Source organism: Somniosus microcephalus, chromosome 11 (assembly GCF_052327205.1).
Source record: "Somniosus microcephalus isolate GS21.2 chromosome 11, FLI_Smic_1.0, whole genome shotgun sequence".
In the NCBI taxonomy this organism is placed as follows: domain Eukaryota; kingdom Metazoa; phylum Chordata; class Chondrichthyes; order Squaliformes; family Somniosidae; genus Somniosus; species Somniosus microcephalus.
The window spans coordinates 169,316,004-169,331,864 of record NC_140997.1 but is presented as its reverse complement, the minus strand read 5'-3'; the positions used below and the strand labels follow the sequence as shown (position 1 = coordinate 169,331,864).

General features: G+C 42.5%; 1 protein-coding gene across 5 annotated transcripts in view; it reads right to left on the bottom strand.

The window, feature by feature from the left end:
* Positions 1-15,861, bottom strand: part of LOC147110976 (contactin-4-like) — a 2,035,446-nt gene that overhangs the window by 629,574 nt on the left and 1,390,011 nt on the right. The gene's annotated exons all lie outside the window — the stretch shown is intronic.

Below are 15,861 nucleotides of genomic sequence, written 5' to 3'. Positions count from 1 at the left end.
TTGGCTGAGAGGTTTGTTCAGACCTTTTAAAAGGCAATAAAGGCGATGTATAATGACGACATACCACTACAACACAAGGTGGATAATTTCTTGTTTGCTTACCGGAATGTGACACATGCAGTCACCAACCAAGCTCCAGCCATAATGTTCTTCAACCGAAGGCTAAGATGCCGCCTGGATTTGCTCAAACCAAACATAAGACGAGATGTTGAGGATAAGCAATTCCAGCACATCAATGAGAAGCCAACCAGGAGCTTCAAGATAGGGCAACCAGTCTTGGCCCGCGACTACCGAACAGAAAAATGGCAGCCAGGAACGATAAGCACACAGCAGGGACCACTAATGTACACAGTGGACGTTGGCGAGAGCATCGTGAGGCGCCATGCTGACCAGATTCTAGAGTCACAGGAACAAGCCAAACCCATACCACGAGCATGTGCACCTGGTAATGAACCCGAAGTACAGATTGCATCTACCTCAGAATCAGTGGTATTGGAAGCTGACGAACCAACCAATGACAATGAGCCAGAATCGACTCTGCCGCAAGAACAGGATACTCGAGAAAGGCACTATCCAGTCAGGATCAGGAAGCCTCCTCAAAGACTAAACTTATAAATGACTATTTCAGTTGATGTATATAGTACAGAGAAAATTGTAATTGTAATTAGTTATTATTTAATTGTTAAATGAATGTTATGTACTGTTTATCTAAAAGGGGAGGAATTGTTGTGTATGTACCTTTAAGAGAGAACTGACTTTATACTGTAGTACCAGCAGTGACCACACCTGTGTATAAAGCCATAGCAGGCTTCTGTACTTTCAGTTTTAAGCTTACCCTCTGTTCAGTAAATACCTGTTATTATTGTTCTCCTGCAGTCCATGTATTATTGATACACAGACACTACACTCATAACTCTGTGTAAAGACAATGCTCCTACCCTCTATTCTAAATCTCTTAAATTCAATCTTGGTATCTTGTATCTGATTATTTCCAGACATATTTTGTTATTCTTCGCACAACTACTATTCTCCAGTTTGCTAACCTATTGCAAACACAAATACTGTACCGTCTACACATTGGCCCAAAGTTAAAATTTCAGGATTCACTCGTGATTTAGCCAACTTGATCATTCTACAATTTTGTAACCTCAGTTTCTGGACAGTTGTTGCTATATGTTCTCCTCATCTCCTCTTCAGCTCTCTCCATACCCAAAAGGAGTGTGTGAACAAATAGATGTATGGTAGCAGACAATCACTGCTGCTGTGTAGCTAGCCACCAGAGAAGTGCAAAGCATTTTCATAATTATTGAATTTATACATATATCATCACTGGGTTAAAATCCTGGAACTCCCTACCTAACAGCACGGTGGGAGTACCTTCACCACACGGACTGCAACAGTTCAAGCTAGCAGCTCACCACCATTTTCTCAAGGGCAACTAGGGATGGGCAATAAATGCTGGCCTTGCTCGTGGCGCCCATATCCCAAGAGTCTCACATGGGGTGTTGCCTCCCTGGTGCCAAGGAAAAGGACATCACGGAGAGAGTGCAGAACATTTTGAAGATGGATGGGGAACAGTCAGAATGTGTGGTCCATGTTAGAACCAATGATATAGGAAGGAAAAGGGTTGAGGGTCCTGCAGTCCGAGTTTCAGGAGCGAGGGAGGAAGCTAAAAAGTAGGACCTCAAAAAGGTAGTAATCTCTGGATTACTCTCAGTGCCACGTGTTAGTGAGTATAGGAATATTGGATAAAACAGATTGATGTGTGGCTGGAGAAATAATGCAGGAGGGAGGGCATCAGATTCCTAGGGCATTGGGTCCAATTCTGGGGCAGGAGGGACATGTTCAATGTGGGCAGGTTGCACCTCAACAGAACTGGGACCAATATCCTCGTGGGAAGGTTAACTAATACTGTGGGGGAGGGTTTAAACTAATTTGGCTGGGGGATGGGCACCAGGATGAAACATTAGAGAGGAGAAACAAGGTGCACAGAGGACTGGGAGAGGCAAATAGCATTAGAGTAAAGAATAGTTCAGAAATAGGATAGATCAGAGGGCAAATGTGAGGCAGTCAAGATGCGTTTGGAGTGCACGTATGTAAATGCACGTAGCGTGGTAAATAAGGTTGGTGAGCTGCAGGCACAAGCTGCCACATGGAACTACAGTGGCTTAAAGAAAGGGAGGATTGAGAAATTAATATTCTTGGCTACAAGGTATTCAAGAAAAAGAGAAAAGGGAAAAAAAAGGAGGGTTGTGGCAGTATGGGGTCAAAGACAGAATCTATTTGGTCTGAATTAAGGAACAATAGAGGGTGTTTACTATAGGCCATCAAATAGTGGGAAGGAGATGGAGGAGCCAAATTGCAGGCAAAATACAGAAAGCTGCAAGAACTATAGAGTAGTGATAATGGGGAACTTCAATTATAAAGAAAAGAAAGAAAATTATCCTAACATAGACTGAGATAGTAACAGTGTAAAGGGCAAAGAGGAATTCCTGAAATGTGTACACGAGAACTTTCTTGATCAGTGTATTTCAAGCCCAACAAGGAAGGAAGCAGTGCTGGATCTAGTTCTGGGGAATAAAATGGGGCAAGTGGAGAATGTTTCAGCAGTACAGCATTTAGGGAACTGATTTGCAGCTAACATAAAAGGGAACGAAAAGTCTTTAATAAACATAAATAGTAAAAGGGTAGTCAAAGGAAGGATGGGGCCAATTAGGGACCAAAAAGGAGACATTCCTGTGGAGGCACAGGGTGTGGCTGAGGTACTAAATGAGTCTTCACTGGAGAAGAAATTGCTGCCAATGTAGCAGTAAAGGAGGAGGCAGTAGCAATTATGGAAAGGATAAAAATAGATAAAGAGGAGGTACTTAAAAGGTTAGCAAGGCCTCAAAGTAGAAAAGTCATCCAGTACAGATGGGATGCATTCTAGGTTACTGAGGGAAGAAAGGGTGGAAATTGCAGAGGTTCTGGTCACAATCTTCCAATCCTCCTTGGATATGGGGGTGGTCAGAGAGGACTGGAGGATTTCAAATGTTACACCCCTGTTTAAAAAAGGGGAGAGGGATAAACCCGACAACTACAGGCCAGTCAGCCTGATGTTGGTGGTGGGAACCTTTTAGAGATGATAATCTGGGATAAAATTAATTGGCATTTGGAAAAGTATGGGCTAATGAAGAAAAGTCAGCACGGATTTGTTAAAGGCAAATCATGTTTGACTAACTTGATGGAGTTCTTTGATGAAGTAACAGAGAGGGTTGATGAGTGTAGTGTGGTTGATATTGTGTATGTAGACTTTCAAAAGGCCTTTGACAAAGTACCACGTAATACTTTTTAGCATAATTGAAGCCCATGGGAGTAAAGGGACATGGATACAAAATTGGTTAAGGGACAGAAAGCAGAAAGTAGCGGTGAACAATTGTTTTTCAGACTGGAGGGAGGTATACAGTGGTGTTCCCCAGGGATCGGTATTAGGTCCACTGCTATTTTTGATATATATTAATGACTTGGACTGGGTATACAGGGCATAATTTCAAAATTTGTAGTTGACACAAAATTCGGAAATGTAGTAAACAATGATGAGGATAGTAACAGACTTCAGGAAGGCATAGACAGACTGGTAAAATGGGCAGACACATGGCAGATGACATTTAATGCAGAGAAGTGTGAAGTGATACATTTTGGAAGGAAGAATGAGGAGAGGCAATATAAACTAAATGGTACACTTTTAAAGGGGGTGCAGGAACAGGGAGACCTGTGCACCACACTTTAGGAGGATGTCAAGGCCTTGGAGAGAGTGCAAAAGAGATTTAGAGAGAGAGATTGGTACCAAGGATGAGGGACTTCAGTTATGTGGAGAGACGGGAGAAGCTGGGGTTTTTCTCCTTACAGCAGAGAAGATTAAGAGGAATTTGATAAAGGTATTCAAATGGTTTTGATAGAGTAACCAAGTGGCAGAGGGGTCGGTAACCAGAGGACACAGATTTAAGATGATTGGCAAAAGAACCAGAGGCGACATGAGGAAACAATTTTTTTTTAAACACAGCGAGTTATTGTGATCTGGAATGCACTGCCTGAAAGGGCAATGGAAACACATTCAATAGTAACATTCAAAAGAGACTTGGATAAAAACTTGGAGGTCTATGGGGAAAAAGTAGAGGAGTGGGACTAATTGAATAGCTGTACCAAAGAGCTGGCTTAGGCATGATAGGCCAAATAGCCTCCTCTTGTGCTATATCATTCTATGATTTCATTCTCTGACTTTTCTTTTCTCCCTTTAGGACAAGTCTGATCTCCTAAAAGATCACCTACCTGATGTCTGACCAGCATAACTGAATTTAGAAACTCACTGGGTCAGGCAATCACAGGTACGAACCCAAGTTACTCCATGGCATAGTGCATGCCATCCTTCCTTTTACACATTTACGGAGCAATTATTTGATTTCATTGCATACAGCTGTCGAGAAAAGTACTACAGAAAACAGGTGGACACCTGTTATCCAGGCTACTGTTGTAGAATGTGTATCTGAGAGAGGGAGACAATAAACTTATAATTACAGGATTATTGGAAGAATCAAGGATTAATCATATCCAAGTAACTTAAGTCCTACCCTACAATGCAATGTTTTTATTCAATTATCCAATAAATGAAATATCTGACAAACTAAATCTTGTAAAGAAACAATCCCTTTATACCTAGAATAGTTTATCTTAATGTTCATCTTCAAGGGAAGTTCTTGGTAAATATTGATTAAAAAAAATAATATCCCTCTCCATTTGTGTGACAAATTCTTGTGGATAGTTTGGTAAGCACATAGCACTTGCATAGACTGCATGGATGAACTACAGAATTTGTTCATCCCAGTTTGGCATAAAAATAAAACAAAAAAAGTGACTCAACCGTGGCTAACAAGGGAAATTAGGGATAGCATAAGATCCAAGGAGAGGACATATAAATTGGCCAGAAAAAGCAGTAAACCTGAGGATTGGGAGCAGTTTAGGATTCAACAAAGGAGGACAAAGGGCTTAATTAAGAAAGGGAAAATAGAATATGAGAGTAAGCTTGCAGGGAACATAAAAACTGACTGTAAAAGCTTTTATAGATATGTGAAGAGAAAAAGATTGGTGAAGTCAAGCGTAGGTCTCTTGCAGTCAGAATCAGGGGAATTTATAATGAGGAACAAAGAAATGGAGAAGACCAATTAAATACATATTTTGGTTCTGTCTTCACAAAGGGGGACACAAATAACCTCCCAGAGATGTCGGGGAACATAGGGTCTGATGAAAGGGAGGAACTGAAAGAAATCAGTATTTGTAGGGAAATGGTGTTAGGGAAATTGATGGGATTGAAGGCCGATAAATCCCCAGGACCTGATAATCTACATCCTAGGGTACTTAAGGATGTGGCCCTAGAAATAGTAGATGCATTGCTGATCATCTTCCAGCATTCGATGGAATCTGGAACAGTACCCATAGATTGGAGGGTAGCTAATGTTACCCCACTATTCAAAAAAGGTGGTAGAGAGAAAACGGGAAGTTATAGACCGGTTAGCCTGACATCGGTCGTGGGGAAAATGCTAGAGTCCATTATAAAAGATGTAATAGCAGAGCACTTGGAAAACAGTGACAGGATCGGACAAAGTCAACATGGATTTACAAAAGGTAAATCGTGCTTGACTAATCTACTGGAAATTTTTGAGGATGTAACTGGTAAAATAGATAAGGGAGAACCAGTGGATGTGGTGTATTTGGACTTTCAGAAGGCTTTTGATAAGGTCCCGCATAAGAGATTAGCGAGTAAAGTTAAGGCACATGGGATTGGGGGCAAGGTATTGACTTGGATAGAGAACTGGTTGGCAGACAGAAAGCAAAGAGTTGGAATAAACGGGTCTTTTTCCGAGTGGCAAGCAGTGACTAGTGGGGTACGGCAGGGATCGGTCCTTGGGCCCCAGCTATTCACAATGTATATTAATTATCTAGACAAGGGAACTAGATGTAATATCTCCAAATTTGCAGATGACACAAAGCTGGGTGGGCGTGTGTGCTGTGCGGAGGATGCCGAGAAACTCCAGGATGATTTGGACAGGTTGGGTGATTGGGCAAAAGCATGGCAGATGCAATATAACGTGGATAAATGTGAGGTTGTCCACTTTGGTGGCAAAAACAGGAAGGCAGATTATTATCTGAATGGCAATAGATTGGGAGAAGGGGAAGTGCAACGAGACCTGGGTGTCCTTGTGCACCAGTCACTGAAGGTAAGCATGCAGGTGCAGCAGGCGGTTAAGAAGGCAAATGGCATGTTGGACTTCGTAGTGAGAGAGTTTGAGTACAGGAACAAGGATGTCTTGCTGCAGTTGTACAGGGCCTTGGTGAGACCACATCTTGTGTGCAGTTTTGGTCGCCTTATCTGAGGAAGGATGTTCTTGCCATGGAAGGAGTTCAGCGAAGATTCACCAGGCTGATACCTGGGATGGCAGGAATGACGTATGAGGAGAGATTGGGTCGATTGGGCTTGTACTCGCTGGAGTTTAGAAGAATGAGAGGTGATCTCATTGAAACTTATAACATTCTGACAGGACCGGACAGACTAGATGCAGGAAGGATGTTCCCGATGGTCGGGGAGTCCAGAACCAGGGGTCACAGTCTAAGGATAAGGGGTAGGTCATTTATGACAGAAATGAGGAGGAATTTCTTCACCTTGAGAGTGGTGAACCTGTGGAATTCTCTACCACAGAAGGCAGTAGAGGCCAATACATTAAATATATTCAAGAAGGAGTTGGATATATTTCTTAAGGCTAAAGGGATCTAGGGGTATGGGGAGAAAGCAGGGACCGGGTACTGAATTTGGATGATCAGCCATGATCGCATTGAATGGCGGAGCAGGCTCGAGGGGCTGAATGGCCTACTCCTGCTCCTATCTTCTATGTTTCTATGTTTCTATGCTGAACTCATTTCCAGCCTGTCAGATATCTTGTTGCAGTGTCTTTTACCTACGAGCACTGTACAAAGAGGATGGCTGTTGTGTGGACTGGGTCAATCAATTACACAGAAAAGCATGCCTTTTGCCTGATAAATTCCAAATCATTTAAAAGGTTGCTTCTGGTATCACAATAGAAATATTTTATTCCACTCCATCTTGGCAATGTAAAGAAAGTGAATGATTATCGTTGGATCTTTTTGACTAAACATCAATATTTCTTTGTTTCCTGCAGTGCCCGAGAAGTACAACAGAGTGGAAATTCTATAAGAAGTCATGTCACTGCTCTTGTTGCTGATACATATGTCAGCTGCTGGGCTCTCAATCATTGGCAATGCTCAGTTAAGAGGGCACTTGTCTTCATGAAACAGTATTTGCCAAACCTTTTTGTATTTTGGCAGGGATAAAAAAAATTGAAAGAATAATCATAAATCTTTTTTGTGAAAACATTACACACAATGCTGTGTTTCAATACAATTTACATCAAACAAAAACAGCTCACATTTATACAGCACCTTTAATGTTGAAAAACATCTCAAGGTGCTTTATAGGCCTGGGGTGCCGGCGGGTCGGGGGGGGGGGGGGTAAGAATGTATACGGAGCCATGTACAGAATTAGGAGAGGTAACTGAACGTTTATGTGAAAAGATGGTCTTTAAGAAGGCTTTTCAAAGTGGAAACAGAAAAAGAGAGAGGTGGAGAGAGTGGGTCCAAGGCAGTTGAAGGTTCTGCCATAAATGATGGGGTGAAGGGATGCCGGCTGCACAGAAGGCCAGATTTGAAGGACAAAAGGATAAAAGAATGGATGTAAGGCTGGAGATGGTTGCAAAGGTAGTGTGGGTCGAGGTCATGGAGGGACTGAGGGACGTAGAGTTCATGTCGATCAGTTACAATGGGGAACAGGACTTATTGTCAGACAGAATACAGGCAGAAGAGTTTTGAAAAAATTAGAATCGTAGAATAGAATCATAGCCTAACTCATAGAATCTGACAGCACAAGAGGAGGCCATTCGGCCCATCGGACCTGCGCCGGCTGTTTTAAACAGCCGTCCAATTTAGTCCCTCATCCCAGCTCTTTCCCATAACCCTGCAAATTAGTCCTCTTCAAGTACACGTTCAATTGCCTTTTGAAAGTTCCTATGGAATCTGCTACCACCAGCCTTTCAGGTAGTACTTTCCAGATATTAATAACCCACTGTGTGAAATAATTTCCCCTCTAGTTCTTTTGCCAATTATTTTAAATCTGTGACCTCTGGTTACTGACCTACTTGCCAGAGGAAATAGTTTCTCCCTACTTGCTCTATCTAAACCCCTCAAAATGTTGAATACCTGTATTAGGTCTCCCTTTAACCTTCTTTGTTCTAAGGAAAACAATCCCAGCTTCTCCAATCTCTTCACATAACTGAACTCCCTTATTCCTGGTGTGATCCGAGTAAACCTTTTTTGTACCCTCTTGAAGAACTGGACATCCTTCCGAAAGTGTGGTGCCCAGAATTGTACACAATACTCCAGCTGAGGCCGAACCATTGATTCGTAAAGGCTTAGCAGGACTTCTTTGTTTTTGTATTGAGTTGGAGTTTATGGGGTATGGAGGGTGATAGGCCAGCAATGAGGACGTGGGAGATATCGGCCCATAAACTCCATTCCCTACGGGTGTGTACGCGCTGTGTACTCACCTGTAGGGCCAACGGAAGTGCCGGTTTTAGGCATGCACTGCGCATGCGCTGGAAACCGGAACTTCTTTGAAGAAAGGGCTTCACAGGACAAATGCCTGCACCAGATAGGCAGCGCGTACGTCTGGAACTTCCGTTTTTTCAGCAGTTGCTTCAGTCCAGGTAAGTCTGAAACAGCTGTGCCTGCTTTTAACAAGGTAAGAGGTGAAGAAAGTAAAAGAAAAACAAAATTTCCACTGATTTATCATTTTAAAATACTTTCAAGAAAGTTAAGTTTATTTTTAGCCCCGTTAAAAACTTTAAATTATTTTTTTCAAAAATTTAAATTTTTGTTTAAAATAGTTAATTTATGTAATTTATAGTCATTTTAAAAAGGTGATTTAAAAAAAAAATATTTGAAGTTTTACTTATGTTTTGGGGCTGATCTCTAATCATAGATTTGACAGGTCTTCCTGTCAAATCTATGAATGGAGATTCCCTGCTCTGATTGGCTCCCCATGGCCCACGTGATCCCAGGGACGCTGCGAACTAGCTGTGCCCCTAGGATACGCGTGCCCTGCACACCGGCAGTTAGAGAAGGCACAGCAGTGGAATTCTGCGCCTCCCGGGAGCCCGCCGGCCCAGGCGCAGATTTTTCACTATCACAGTCCTCCGCCCGCGGGAGGGCTGCGAACGGAATTTCTGAGCTAATAAGTCTGGAAGTGACAAAAATGTGAATAAGGGTCTTGCAGCAGCAGAGATAAGGTCATTGTGTAATTTGCAGAGGTGAAGATAAGTAGTCTTCATAATGGATGGGATATAGGATTTGAAACTCAACTGTAGATTGAAGATGCTACAGTTTCATATGGCTTTATTTGGCCCGAGTGATTGGCTGGAAAGGGGAATGGAATCCGTGGCAAAGGAACAGAGTTCATGGCAGGGACCAAACAGCAATAGCTTCAGTTTGGAGGGGGTCAAATATGAGCATACACATTATTCACATTGAGTGTGACTACTGACTAGAAAGAAGAATGAACTTGCATTCTACAGCACGTTTTACATCCTCAGGTTGTCCAGAAGTGCTTCACAGCCATGGAATTACTTTTGAAGTGTGATCACTGTTGTTATATAGGCAAATGTGACAGCAAGGTCCAACAGACAGCAGTTAGGTCGTGGCCAGTTAGTGTGTTTTGGTGAAGAGATAAATGTTGGCAAGACAGTAGGAGAACTCCCCTGCTCGTCTTCAAATAATGCAATGGAATCTTTTACATCCATCTGAACAGACACCTGGAGATTTGAGTTTAACACCTGACCTAAGAGACTAGCATTTCAAATTAAATCAATGAAGGTGTTAATTATTTGGACTGCCTTTCATAATGTCTATTAGCTAAGTTAAGATAATGAGGAAATCATGGATCCTGCACCACCATTTTTTGTTAATCATAGCAGGTCTATTGTTTAAATCCCAGTTACTTGCCTTCTCCCCACATCTCTTAATTCCAAAGTCAGTGTCCGTCTCCCTTTTAAACATCTAAATTTATTTTGCATCTATGGTCTTCTGGGACAGGACATCCCACATTTTCACATTCCCGAATCTCTCATCTCTTTCTGTGAAGAACTTTTTGCTGAATTCACTTTCAACCAGCTTAGCTGAATTTTAAGATTGTGTCACCTTATTCTACATTCCTTTGTTAGGGGAAAGTGTTGATCCCCATCTACCTTGGCAACTTCATTCATTATATTTTGAGAAACATTTTATTTCAAGAAATCAAACATCACAAATAGATTACAAGTTGAACTAAGTCCTGTTCACCCATCACCCTGTGCTTGCTGACCTATATTTGCTCCTGGTTGTGCAAAGCCTTGAATTTAAAATTTTCATCCTTGTGTTGAAATCCCTCCATGGCTTCGCCCCTCCATCTGTAACCTCCTCCAGCCCTACAAATCTGCATTACTCCAATTGTCACCTCTTGCGCATCCCTGATTCCCTTTGCCCCACCATTGGTGGCATTCAGCTCTCTTGGCCCTAAGCTCTGGAATTCCCTCCCTTAACCTGCATGCCTTTACATCTCTCTCTCCTCCTTTAAGATGCTCCTTAAAAGCTACCTCTTGGCCCAGATTTTGCAATCAGAGGCGAACACTTAAACTTGCCCACAGACTTTCTATGGGATTTTGCACTGGAACTTGCAGTGATTAGAAATCCATTTTGGCACAGCACCTTCTACAGGGGATCTGGAACCTGTATGAACAGGGAAAGCAACTATATCTCTCCTTAACCAATCAGATTGAAGAATCCTTACTGACGCACAGAGTCCGAACCAGGAAGTGTTAATTGAATAGTTAATTCAATGCTAAATTCTGTACTTAAAGCTAAATAGAGGGAAGGGAAGATGGGGTTAAGAGAGATAAAAGATACAGAAAGAAATTAAATAAATACTTTTTTTTACATCTCCAACAATAATTAAAATCTGAAGGAATGAGACTGAACATTTGTAAGTTAATTTTCAATGCCAGAGGTGTTGATCAGCAACAATTAAGATTCATGATGCTGGTAAAAATGTACTTAAGCTGGAATTGACAAGCTCCAACTTTACCTGGCGAGCTTAGTGTGTATTTATCACACAAGTACAGGAACTTCACGCCATTCTATGTGTTTCAATACCGAGTCTCCCAGTGAGATACTGTTACAGCGAAGCTTCTGGAGGAGCAAAACAACTTGGACAGCAACTTCCTGATTTCTGCATTTAACAGTGCATGTGTGGTCTCCAGAAGTTGCTGTCTGAGTTACATTTTGTGATAAAATAACTCTGTGTTCTGGCATTTGTATTGTCTGTTGTTGTTGTACTTGTTAATATCTGGAATGTTCTACAGGTGTAACCACTAATGCTCCTCCCTAGCCCCGCCCCTCTGGATCCTCCGGATTGGTGTGAGTCTTACTTATAAGAGCTGGGTCTTACTCATAAGGGCTGGGTCGGTGATGAATGATGGTTGCCCTGTGTTAACTTGATGCCATGTTCTTACTCAATAAAAGCCTTTAGTTTTAAGCTTTAACCTCTTGGATTCAGGCCATTATTTGGCACATTAATTTTATTAAGTAACAACTTTTGGAAGATGGATCGATTTTTGAAACCAGAGCATCTGGATATCGATCCCCATTTGGCAGACGCATCGAAGAAATTTACGCATTGGCTTCGATGTTTTGAACACTTCATCGCATCGTTCGATCCGACGGTTAACAAGTTGGGTCTTCTAACCAACTTGGTAAGTCATCAAACTTACTCTATAATTAAAAATATTACTACATATGAAGAGGCCCTCGCAGCCCTTAAGGCCCAGTACTTTAAGTCGGTTAACGAAGTATATGGCAGGTATCTTTTGTCTACTCGCAGGCAATTACCCGAGGAATCCCTGGACGATTTCCTGCAGGACCTTAAGGCTTTGGCTAAGGATTGCAACTACAAGGCTGTCTCTGCCATATTGTATCAGGAAGAAGCCATCCGCGATTCTTTCATATCTGGCCTCCGATCTAATTATATTAGACAGAGACTCCTCGAGAATGACTCGTTAGTTTTAAAAACGGTCGTCGCTACTGCTCGATCGTTAGATGTAGCCCAGAAGAATTGAGAAGTGTATGCATCAGCCCATGTGTCTTTTTCAGCCTTGTGTGTTCCGAGTATGGAGGCATCTATAACACTAATGGAGCCTCCACTTAATCCTATTGTTGCGGCTGTACCCCATGGGTCTAAGTGTTATTTTTGTGGCCAATCTAAACACCCCAGGCAAAGATGCCCAGCCAGAGAGGCTACCTGTTTTAAATGTAAGAAACGGGGACATTTTAGTAAAGTGTGTAAGGGTAATCCTGTACCCGATGTCTTTTCTGCTGCCACCTATCATTTTACTCTAGCCTCAGTTACGGTTGACCAGACCATACCGTGTTCCTTGTTGAAATCTATGATGGACATCAAGATTAATGGTCGTCCTACTGGGTGTTTGATAGACTGTGGCAGTACTGAAAGTTTTATACACCCCAACCTTGTTAACTCTGGTTCATTGAAGGTGTATCCTACTCGAAGTGAAATCGTGATGGAGTCCAAGTCTCTTACTTCGGAGGTAACTGGATATTATAAAGCCACATTGACCGTTAAGGATATGGAGTATAAGGACTTTAAACTCCTCATATTACCTCAGTTGTGTGTGAACTTAATTTTAGGCTTGGACTTCCAGTGTCAGCATGAGAGCATCACACTTAAGTACGGTGGATCCCAGCCTCCGTTCACAGTCTGCGGCCTTTCTACTTTAAAAGTAAGTCCGCCTTCTTTGTTCATGAACCTTGCTCCTAATTGTAGACCTATAGTGACTAAGAGTCGACGGTATAGTTCAGAAGATAAAAAATTTATAAAAGAGGAAGTGGAAAGGCTTCAACGGGAGGGAATCATCGAACACAGTAATAGCCCGTGGCGTGCCCAGGTGGTGGTGGTTAAAACTAATGAAAAGAAAAGACTTGTGGTCAATTATAGCCAGACTATAAACTTGTATACCCAATTAGACGCCTATCCTTTGCCTCGTATTTCTGAGATGGTGAACCAGATAGCTCAGTACCGCGTATTCTCCACCATGGATTTAAAGTCTGCCTATCATCAACTCCCCATTAAAATAGAAGACCGACCTTATATGGCCTTCGAAGCTAATGGGCGCCTGTACCAATTTCTTAGGGTGCCCTTTGGAGTGACGAATGGGGTATCCGTCTTCCAACGGGAGATGGATTGTATGGTGGATGAATACGCGTTGGAAGCAACATTCCTGTACCTGGACAATGTTACTATCTGTGGGCGTGACCAACGGGAGCATGATCAAAATCTCGCGAAGTTCCTAGAGACTGCAAAGAGGTTAAACCTGACCTACAATGAAAACAAGTGTACCTTCAATACTACACGTTTGTGTATTCTTGGTTGCGTTGTGGAGAATGGGGTAATCGGGCCAGATCCTGAAAGATTACGCCCGCTTAAGGAATTACCTTTACCTCACACTGTAAAAGCTTTAAGAAGGTGTCTGGGATTCTTCTCGTACTATGCCCAGTGGGTGGCTAGCTACTCCGATAAAGTCCGACCTCTTATTAAGTTGACGTCTTTTCCGCTATCGGCGGAAGCTCAGGAGGCTTTCTTTAATATCAAACGGGACATTGAGAAGGCAGTGGTATGTGCCGTGGATGAGAAGATCCCTTTTCAAGTGGAAAGTGATGCATCTGATTTTGCGTTGGCAGCAACTCTTAACCAAGCTGGTAGACCAGTAGCTTTCTTCTCTCGTACATTGCAAGGACCAGAAGTTCGACATTCTTCAGTGGAAAAGGAGGCACAGGCAATTATTGAAGCAGTCAGGTATTGGAGACATTATCTCGCTGGCCAACGTTTTATGCTCATTACTGACCAGCGATCTGTGGCCTTTATGTTTAATACTAAGCAGAGAGGCAAGATCAAAAATGATAAGATTTTAAGATGGCGAATTGAACTGTCAACATATGACTATGATATTCAGTACAGGCCTGGAGTATTCAATGAGCCATCGGATGCTTTGTCATGAGGAGTATGTGCTAGTCTAGGTATAGATAAGCTTCAAAGTCTCCACGACACACTCTGCCACCCTGGGGTTACCAGAATGAACCACTTCATTAAGTCCCACAATCTACCCTACTCTACTGAAGAGGTCCGGACAATGACCAGAACCTATCGTGTTTGTGCTGAATGCAAACCCCGCTTCTATAAGCCGTTCGAGCCAGCTCATCTTATTAAAGCAACTCGACCATTTGAGCGTTTGAGTCTCGATTTTAAAGGTCCCCTTCCATCGAGCGACCGTAATGTCTATTTTCTTAATGTTATAGACGAGTACTCTCGGTTCCCTTTTGTTATCCCCTGTCCGGATGTGACTAGTGCTGTTGTAATTAAATGCCTCTGCCAACTGTTTTCCTTGTTTGGCATGCCTAACTATATACATAGTGATAGGGGTTCTTCCTTTATGAGCGAAGAATTGTGACAGTTTTTGCTATCGAAAGGGATTGCAACGAGTAGAACTACCAGCTATAACCCTCGTGGTAATGGGCAGGTCAAGAAAGAAAATGCGACAGTGTGGAAGGCTATCGTACTGTCTCTGAAGTCGCGAGGCCTGCTGACCTCTCACTGGCAGGATGTCCTGCCAGACATGCTACATTCCATAAGGTCTCTTTTGTGTACAGCGACGAATGCCACCCCTCATGAAAGGATGTTTAGTTTTCCAAGAAAAGCTACTAATGGAGTATTGTTACCCACATGGTTGACGACCAGGGCCCTGTGCTGTTGCGCAGACATGTGCGAGGCCACAAGACTGATCCACTGGTGGATGAAGTACAACTCCTCCATGCTAATCCCCAGTATGTGTACATTCAATATCCGGATGGGCGCGAGGATACGGTCTCTATTAAAGATCTTGCACCTGTTGGAGCTCAAAGAGTTCGACTCTGAGAGTAGAGTTTTCAATCGTGGTATTGGACCTTCAGAGACACAAACCCTCAGTGTGGAAAACACTGATGATTCTGGGAATTTGAATGAACCGGATTTAGTACTCCGGGAGGAGCCTCAGTAAGAGTTATGTCGTTCCCAGAGGACTATTAGACCTCCTGACAGACTGAATCTGTAGCAGGGGGTGAATGTGATGAAATAACTGTGTTCTGGCATTTGTATTGTCTGTTGTTGTTGTACTTGTTAATGTCTGGAATGTTCTACAGGTGTAACCACTAATGCTCCTCCCTAGCCCCACCCCTCTGGATCCTCCGGATTGGTCTGAGTCTTACTTATAAGAGCTGGGTCTTACTCATAAGGGCTGTGTCGGTGATGAATGATGGTTGCCCTGTGTTAACTTGATGCCATATTCTTACTTAATAAAAGCCTTTAATTTTAAGCTTTAACCTCTTGGATTCAGGCCGTTATTTGGCACATCACACTTTAATAACGGTGAATACCACAAAATCCAGACCAATATCTCCTTATGTGGCTCGGTGCCAAACTTTATTGGATAACACTCCTGTGAAGCGCCTTGGAAGCTTTTACTACGTTAGAGGTGCTTTGTAAATATAAGTAGTTGTTGAAATAGGAAAATTGATAAATCAGTACCATGTAACAGACTTATTCAGAAAATAGAAGCACATGGTATTAAAGGAATGGTGGCAACTTGGGTACATAATTGGCTAAGGGATAGGAGGCAGAGAATA